The sequence below is a fragment of the Colobus angolensis genome, unplaced genomic scaffold, assembly GCF_000951035.1.
Source record: "Colobus angolensis palliatus isolate OR3802 unplaced genomic scaffold, Cang.pa_1.0 Scaffold439, whole genome shotgun sequence".
NCBI classification, from domain to species: domain Eukaryota; kingdom Metazoa; phylum Chordata; class Mammalia; order Primates; family Cercopithecidae; genus Colobus; species Colobus angolensis.
In genome coordinates, this window is record NW_012117810.1 from 1,725,035 (window position 1) to 1,734,644 (window position 9,610).

Genomic DNA, 9,610 nt, shown 5'->3' on the forward strand with positions numbered 1-9,610 from the left:
AGAGACGGGGTTTCACCGTGTTAGCCAGGATGGTCTCGATCTCCTGACCTTGTGATCCTCCCGTCTCAGCCTCCCAAAGCGCTGGGATTACAGGCTTGAGCCACCGGGCCCGGCCGTTTATTTGCATTTTTAGTAGAGACGGGGCTTCACCGTGTTAGCCAGGAGGGTCTCTAGCTCCTGACCTCATGATCCATCCGCCTCAGCCTCCCAAAGTGCTGGAATTATAGGCGTGACCCACCGCGCCCGATGGAGCAAAAGAGTTTTAATGTGGGGAAAGGCCTGGAAAAGATAAATGGAGAAGGAAGCAGCGTGGAGCCAGAAGGGCTTCAGACGTTGATGCATGTCTCACAGTCCCAGCTGACTTAGCAGGGAGCTCTGGCACCGACTGCCCGTTAGAGAAGGCTCGTGGTGGGCAGGCATGTCCAGGCACTGGGACTCTAGCTGTGCAAGAATGTCCTGGTGCCAGGACCCTTGCTGTACACAGCCAAGGGGTGGGGCTGCCAGGAAGAGCATAGATCCCAGAGGTGCTGCAGCTAGAGCCTGTCGGTTAACTGCACTTCTCGCAGCCAAAACTGTGTTTACTCTTGAAGGGGGAGCTGAGGCTGCTACAGTGAGTATGCTGACAGCCAGAAGGTAACTGTTCAGATTTATTAAACCCGTCATCATAAGTAGGCATAAACAGTCCATGATGCTTACTGAGGAGAGGAAAATAATTTCCACCCCACTGAGCTCTCCAAGTCCAGTGCGGAGAAAGTCACTTCTGAGAGCATGATTGTCAAGTCTAATTTTCATTTCTTTACTTTTTTTTTTTTTTTAAGTGACAGGGTCTTACTCTGTCACCCAGGCTGGAGTGCAGTGGTGCAATCATGGCTCACTGCAGCCTCAACCTCCCGGGCTCAAGTGATCTTCCCATCTCAGCCTCCCAAGCTAGCTGGAACTAAGGTAACCACCATACCCAGCTAAGTTTTTTAATTTTTTTTTTTGTAGAGATGGGATGTGCCTATGTTGCCTGGGCTGGTCTTAAACTCCTGGCCTCAAGGGATGGATCCTCCCGCCTCAGATAACCAAACAGCTGCGATTACAGGTGTGAGCCACAGTGCCTGGCCAAGTGTAATTTTCATTCTTGCTCATGGATTGTGATTCAAATAGAACTTCAATTTTTTTTTCTCTCATTGCTCTTTTAATCTTATCCGGTGGGGTAGTCTTCTCTGCCTCAGATGAGAACTCTGGCTGAGGTCTCAGTCCAGAAATGAGTACCGGTGTCGGTTTAGAAATGAGTACTTCCTGTCCCATGTAATATGCAAAATTCCAAACTTACTTTATTATCAAATAATCTCCCTTATCCTGGCTTAGGTCTTCCAGGCTGGAGGCCGGCAGCTGGGGAGGGAGCAGTCTCTGCTCTCTACTATGCTCAGCTTGCCTCTCCCAGTCTGTTCTCCTCACCAGTGCTCCCCCTCAACTGTCCTCCCCCGACTCAAGTTTCCCCACTCCAAGAGGATGGGGAGGGTGGGGAGGTGTTAAAACTCTTCTTACCTCGTTGAGTGGCTTTGCACTCTGTGGGCCTCACAGATGGCTAAGATGAACTATTTTCTGTTAAGGGCAGTTTTGCTGGTTAACTTTTGCTGGTTCCCTCTCTCTTACCCTTGACCGGGGTGAATGCTTCTCTATTCTGGGTGGTCCTTTGCAACTCCTTCCTCAGCCCCTGGACATCTGGCCACACATCTCATCTCCTCCTCCCCAGAGGCCTGTCCAAATGCCCCTATCGTATAGCACCCAGGACAATCAAGCAGGCTGTGTCTCATGGGTGGCCCTCAGCTACCCATCACAAACATTCCTTGGCCCGACAGATCCTAGGATCTACAACTCCTGGCTCCCTCGTGGGAGCGCATTACCAGTTTTAACTCTTCCAGACCTGTCATAGGTGCTTGTGGCCTCTGACTCTCACCTGCAGGGCCGCATTCCAAAGCTCCCTAAGCCCTCCCCTTGAAGTCTCCTTTACTTGGCTTGTGATCAGAGGTAACATCACTATCCCTTGGGGAAGAGGTGTGGACTCACAATAAAGTTCTTTCCAAAGAAGTCTCTTTCTCTATCTCCCTTTCTCAGCCCTCCATCCATACATGAGGGGGTTCCAAAGGCAGTAACACCAGTTCTCGACTCCCATTGCATATTCTTCAAGGGCAGATCTCCCTCACATTGCCTTTGATCTCCTGATACCCATCACACTGTCAGCATAACTAAGGCAGGAAGAGATCCATTCTAACATCTTGCTTGTAGCAGACACTTAGGGTTCCCTGTAGCACAACCTGTTTACCCACCTGACTTCTACACTGCTGTGTGGACAGTTTCATGATGGAGTGCCCCATGAAGTTTGCATCTGGGCAGTCTGTTTTTCTGCTTCCAGGCTTTCTCTGATTATCTTTTTTTTTTTTTTTTTTTTTGGAGTCTCAATCTGTTGCCAAGGCTTCAGTGCAGTGGCACCATCTCTGTTCACTGCAACCTCCACCTCCCAGGTTCAAGCAATTCTTCCGCCTCAGCCTCCTGAGTAGCTGGGATTACAGGCGCATGCGACTACGCCTGGCCAATTTTTATATTTTTGTAGAGATGGAGTTTCACCATGTTGGCCAGGCTGGTCTTGAACTCCTGACCTCGTGATCCACTTACCTCAGCCTCCCAAAGTGCTGGGATTACAGACATGAGTCACCGCCCCCAGCTGCTTCCAGGCTTTCCATATGACAGTGGAAGGCCACTCAACCCAGAAACTGGGAATTATGCAGGTTTGGTGGGTCCAGCTAAGGGAGTGCCATGTTGGTGGGTAAATGTGGATAAATATTCCAGCCTCCCTGCCCTATTCCACAAGCAATTCTGAGGCGTGTTCTCCCTGGTTCCTCAGAGGGATTGGGTCCCAGTTGTCCACAACAGTAATCAACTATTAACACACCTTTTTTTTGGCTTTCCTCCCTTCCTTGTCGCATTTTCCTCATTCTTTCTTCTTGGATTATCTTCCAGAAAGACTTCCTCCACCCAAGTTTTTATCTAAGGGTGTGCTTTGGAGAGAGACCAAACTATGACATTATTATATACAATAAAGTAGTTGCACCAGCAATGTTTAGACTCTCTCTTCTTCCTGGATCTTTGGGAGCAATTAAGCCCATGAGAAATCAGACACCCACCCCAATTCTGATGTAACAGCCTTGGGAAAGAGGTTGCAGTGAAAAGCTGGTCCTGCTGTGGTGGAGAGAATGGAGAAAAGATAATAAAAGGCCAAACCTTTGCTCAAACTTCCTCCTCAGCTTCTCTTTGGATCTGGAAAGCTGGGGACCCACAGGGCAGAGCCATGGTACTGGAGGAGCCATTAACAAGTAAGTTCCAAATAAATCAACTCCCACCCGAGGCAACACGTGTTGAGATCTGCATGTGTCTTCTATCCTTCTATTCTGAGGCTGGCCTGTGCACTTGATATATGGTTTCTTTTTCCTTTCTTTTCTTTTTCTTTTTTAAGTGTCAGTGTTAAAAAGGTGATTATTCAATTGAACCATGAAGGTGGATGGAGAGAACTGTAAGAGTCTGCAAATTGTTGAAGTGCACCCAAAGGAGCCATTGTGAAACAGAGGAGAAAAGAGCGTTCCTCACAGAGGGAGCAGCCTGTGCAGGATCCTTGGGGTGGGGGAGACAGCTGGGCACACTGAAGCACAGAGAGAAGCCCACACAGGTGGGGCTGAGAAGAGTGGAGATGAGGCTACAAAGATGGACTGCAGGCAGCTCACTGTGGGTGTATAGACCTGCTGAATTTATAAGTTATGCACTCAAGAAGTTTACCTTGGCCGGGCGTGGTGGCTCACACCTATAATCCCAGCACTTTGGGAGGCTGAGGTGGGCAGATCAAGAGTTCGAGACCAGCCCGGCCAACATGGTGAAACCCCTGTCTCTACTAAGAATACAAAAATTAGCCGAGCATGGTGGTGCATGCCTGTAATCCCAGGTACTTGGGAGGCTGAGGCAGGAGAATTGCTTGAACCCAGGAAGTAGAGGTTGCAGTGAGCCAAGATAGCATCACTGTACTCCAGACTGGGTGACAGAGCAAGACTCTATCTCAAAAAAAAAAAAAATTTACCTTTGACGGCAAGGGGAAATAGAGGATGGGAGGCAAAGGGAAAACATGGGGTAGAGGGATAGTTTTATTGCCAATGATTTCGTTTTAAGCGTGGAGATGAGGCTACAAAGATGGACTGCAGGCAGCTCACCAGGGGTGTATAGACCTGCTGAGTTTATAAGTTATGCACTCAAGAAGTTTACCTTTGGCTGGGCGCGGTGGCTCATGCCTATAATCCCAGCACTTTGGAAGGCCAAGGCAGGCCGTGGAGATTTGAACATATTTAAATGCTGACGAGCAGAACCAGTAGGGGGAGGGGTTGAAGATTTGGGGAAAAGGTGATGATAATGGAGCAAGGCCTCTCCCTGACCCCACACCACCCCACACACACCCAGAAGACAGGAGGGAGCTGAGATTCAGAGCCAAGGGAAAAGCACTGACCTTGGATTATAAGATGGGCCTCGGCTATAATGAGAAGAAAATGGTCAGAGATGCAGATAGGTTTGTATGTGACAAGCAGTTAAGGGAAGGCCTGAACAGTGGTTTTGATTTTCTCTGAAGTGGAGTCAAAATTATCTGCTAAAACTGAAGGTTTACGTGAAAAGCAGGCATTTCAAGAGAATGGACACAGTTTGAAGCAGGTGAGGTAACTGTGTGTTAAGGTTTCTTAAGAAGGTCCTCATGTAAGCCTGTTATCTTGCCCTAATTATTAATAGTGCCCCCTTCCACTCTCAGAAAGTGCTCTAGTTTGGAGGATAAGTTGTGGTTACCCTAGAGCAGAAGCAAAATCTTACTAAAGGAATCATACCGAAACAGCTAAACTTTAAGAGTTCAAGGTTGCCCTTACCTTTTTCAGTCAACAAATTGCCCTAAAGATTTAGAAGGAGATGGTGGGTGGGCAGTGTGGAAGAGCATGCCTCTGGAACCAAACTACTTGTGTTCCTTTGTCTGCAGGATGGGACACTCACAATACCCGCTTTATAGGGTGGTTGTGAAAATCAGATGAACTAATGGCAGAAAGCATTCGGTGTGGAGTTGGCTCATGGTAAGGGCTCAATGAATGTGAGTCATGGTTATTACTGAAGGTTGGTTAAGCATAAAGACAGTGGGCTTTGGCATTAGGAAGACCTGGGGCCCCTTGGTAATTGGCCAGGGTCTGTGATTATTGAAGAGAATACACAGGAAGTCTCTAACATAAGACACGTGAATAGGTTTTATTCAAGAATGTTAGCTGGCAGCACCAATCAGCCCATAGTCTAAAGAGACTGCAAGCATTGCTGTTGGGAGGTACAACCCAGCTCAGTGTTTTCCATGCCAGCCGCCCTTTCCCCAGATCAGCCTGTTACATACGCAGAGATGGAACACGCCGGGCTGATCCCCTTAACCACACTGCAAGGGCAACCCATTCCTTGTCTCTCAGGCTTCACATATCTCAGATTGGTTCATGCACACACATACCCTTCCCTCAACTTACCTCTTAAGTACAATATGTCTGCCCTTCTTTCCTAAAATGGACTAGGCTCATGTTCTTCTCAGTTGCATGTCCTGTGACTCCCTGATGCTTATTGCTCTCAAAATGTAGGTTTCATACCACCTGTATCACAATCAAGCTGAGAGCTAGTTAAAACGCTTACTCAGGCCAGGCGTGGTGGCTCACGCCTGTAATCCCAACACTTTGGGAGGCCAAGGAGGGCAGATCACGAGGTCAGGAGTTCAAGACCAACCTGGCCAACATAGTGAAACCCCGTCTCTACTAAATATACAAAAAATTAGCCGGGCATGGTGGCAAGTGCCCGTAATCCCAGCTACTTGTGAGGCTGAGGCAGGAGAATCACTCGAACCCAGGAGGCAGAGGTTGCAGTGAGCAGAGATCGCACCACTGCACTCCAGCCTGGGTGACAGTGCAAGATTCTGTCTCAAAAAACAAACAAAAACGCTGATTCGGACTCACTGAGTCACGATGGGGGAAAGCAAAGTGTGGCCTGTGAATCCACCTGCTTATCAAGGTCCCCGGGTGATGCTACTCTAAGCTAAAGTTTGGGAATCCCTACACTTCACCTACTCTTCTGTTCTGTTGGAGCAGAGAGGAAGTTCCCCAGCCAGTGATATCTTTTGTTTCCAATCACAAAGGGTTTCTTTCCCCCTGAGTAAAGCCATGAAACAACACTCTGCTTCATTCTTGGTCTGGCCTTTGGAGAACATGAGAGGGGCTCCGGGAGCTTTTAATCTGTTCTCCTGGGCTTTCTGAGGAGCTGTCTCAAGGATTGCCGCAGGGAAGCAGGTGCAGGCCAGGGAGCTTCAACCACAGACAGGTGCTTTTATCTTTTCACATAGGGAGTTCTGATGAAGAACTTGTTTGAAAATAGGGTGCTGTTGCTAAAAGAAAAAAGTTTAGAATCTATGGATCTTGTTCAGCCCTTTATTTCACAAATTAAAAACTAAAAAGCAAACAAACAACAAACAAAAACCAGAGGTTCGGAGTGGTGGAGAGACTTCCTCAAGGTCACAGTTTAACAGCAAACCTGGGGCCAAAACTCCTGGTGTCTTGTTGGTCTCCGGGTGCCTTGTTGGCAGGATTTTACTTGATTAAACTAATTTGAGAAGTAACAAAACTAGGCCTGGCATACAGAAAGCCCTCAGTGTTATTATTATTGCTGGTGTCATCAGTGATTTGTATTTGTATTCCTTTGCTGTTATAATTTGTATTTGAGACTGGAGGCACACGAAGAAAGCACAAAGGAAACAGAGGGGAGTGGCTTGAGGGAAGCCGTGGGCCACCCAGACAAGTCTGCCTATGATGCCATTTTTCTTAGTCAGTTCAGCACTTTTCACAATACAGGCTCAAACTCTAACTCATCGATGTCCCAGAGTTGATCAGAATCTGGAATGCTGCCTCATTTTGTCAGAGACATCATCAAACTGACATATAAAATTAGCCATTCATCCTACAATTATTTATCAAGCTTCAATTAAATGCCAGGCAATGTTCTAGGTGTGGGACACAGCAGTGAACAGGAAAACTTGAAGCTTACATTATCGTTAGAGTCAAGGTTGGGGGAGGGTAAGCAATACGCAACAAACAGATCTGTAACATCAGGCGATAAAGTACCGTGAGGAAAAACAAGGCAGGATAAAGGAACACCAAGGGATGGGGACAAGCAGCCTTCTTTGGTCAGAGTGTTCTGATCAAATAGGCCAGTTGCAGCTCCATCACCCTGACATTCCCTCCCTGTACTCAGTCAGTATGGGGAGTTGTCAACAGAAGGCTGCCTAGGGAACATGGTGCTAGAGGAAAGGAGATGAGCTAAGATTCAACACTCTGATGACAATCTATGGTGTCCATCTCCATGAGGCTCCTTCTGTGAGGTTGCCTGGATACTGCGTCTGGCTGACAGAATCCCTAGACAGAACTTGAATAGGCACTGTCAGGGTGTATACTTCTATGACTCTCCTTTTGCAATGTGTCCACACCACTCATCTCATTTTTCTAATAAGGTACACACCTTCATTTGATTATTTGTTTCGTTCAGGATAATTTGCATACCTCGTCTTTGATCCACTAAGTATTGTCTTAATATTTTGGAACTCAGAAGGCAATCTCATTTCCTCCTTTTCCAGAGCTATTCACTTTCCTTGCCCCCACATTACAATGTTTCTTTTTAAAAAGATATAAATTATGCTTAATTAACAAATCATAATTATATTACATTTACATAGTACAATGTGATGTTTTGATATATGTCTACAATTCAGTGATTAAATCAAGCTAATTAACATATCCATCACTTCACTTCCTTGATATTTTTGTGGTGATACATTTGAAATTACTCTCTTAGTTATTTTGAAATATACAACATATTGTTATTGATTACAGTCATCCTGCTGTGCAGTAGATCTCAAAACTTATTCCTCTTGTTTAGCTGAAACTTTGTACCCTCGGACCAGTAATTCCCCATTCCTTCACACCTCCTCTGCCCACTGCCTCTGGGAACCATTATTCTTCTAGGAATTCAACTTTTTTTATATTCCACATCTAAATGAGATCATGCAGTATTTATCTTTCTGTGCCTGGCTTATTTCACTTAGCATAGTATCCTCTAGAGTCATTTGTGTTGTCCAAAATGACAGAATTTCATTCTTTTTAAAGGCTGATTAGTATTCCATTGTGTGTATACACTTCATTTTCTTTATCTGTTTATCCACTGATGGACATTTAGATTGAGTCCACATCTTAGCTATTGTACATAATGCTACAATAAACATGGGAGTTCATGTTAAAGGGATACCCTTCAACACAGTCATTTTAATTCCTTTGGATATATTCTCAGAAGTGGGATAGTTGGATCATATGGAAGTTACATTTTTAGTTTTTTGAGGAACCTCCATACTGTTTTCCACAACAGCCGTACTAATTTACATTCTTACTAACAGTGTAAAAGTGTTCCCTTTTCTCTGTGTCTTCATCAACACATGTTATCTTTTATCATTGTGATCAAAGCCAGTCTAACAGGTGTGAGGCGATACCTCATTGTGGTTTTAATTTGCATTTCTTAGTGATTAGTGATGCTGAGCATTTTTTAATGAACCTGTTAGCCATTTGTATGTCTTCCTTTGAGAAGTGTCTGTTCAAGTCATTTGCCCATTTTTTAATCAAGTTACTTGTTTTCTTGCTAATGAGTTGTTTGGATTCCTTATATATTTTGGATTTTAACTCCTTATCAGATGTATAGTTTGAAAATATTTTTTCACATTCTGTGGGTCTCTGCACTTTGTTGTTTTTGTTTTGCTATGCATAAACTTTTTAGTTTTATGCAATCCCATTTGTTTATTTTTGCTTTTGTTACCTGAGCTGTCAGAGTCAAATCCAAAAAATTCTTGTCCAGACCAATGTAACAAGGGTTTCCCCTTATGCTTTCTTCTAGTAGTTTTACAGTGCCAAGTCTTACATTAAAGTCTTTCCCATTTTGAGGTTTTTTTACTATTATTATTAGGTTTGCTGCACCCATCAACTTGTCATTTACATTAGTTATTTCTCCTAATGCTATCCCTCCCTTGAACTGATTTTTATGCATACTGTAAGATAAAGATCTAATTTCATTCTTCTGCATGTGGATAACCAGTTTTCCCACACCATTTATTGAATAGATTGTCCTTTCCTCATTGTAGGCTCTTGGAACCTTTGTCAAAAATCAATCAACTATAAATGCATTGGTTTATTTCTGTTCCATTGGTTGGTGGATCTGTTTTTATGCCACTACTATGTTGTTTTGATTACAACTGCCTTAAAATATACTTTACAGTCAGGTCGTGTGATGTCTCCAGCTTTATTATTTTTGCTCAAAATTGTTTTGGCCATTTGTGGTTTTTGTTGTTCCCTACAAATATAAGGATTTTTTTTCTATTTCTGTTTAGAATGACATTGGAATTTTAATAGAGATTGCATTGAATCTGTAGATTGTTTGGGGTTAATATGGACATTATAACAGTATTAACTTTTCCAATCCATGAATATGGAATATC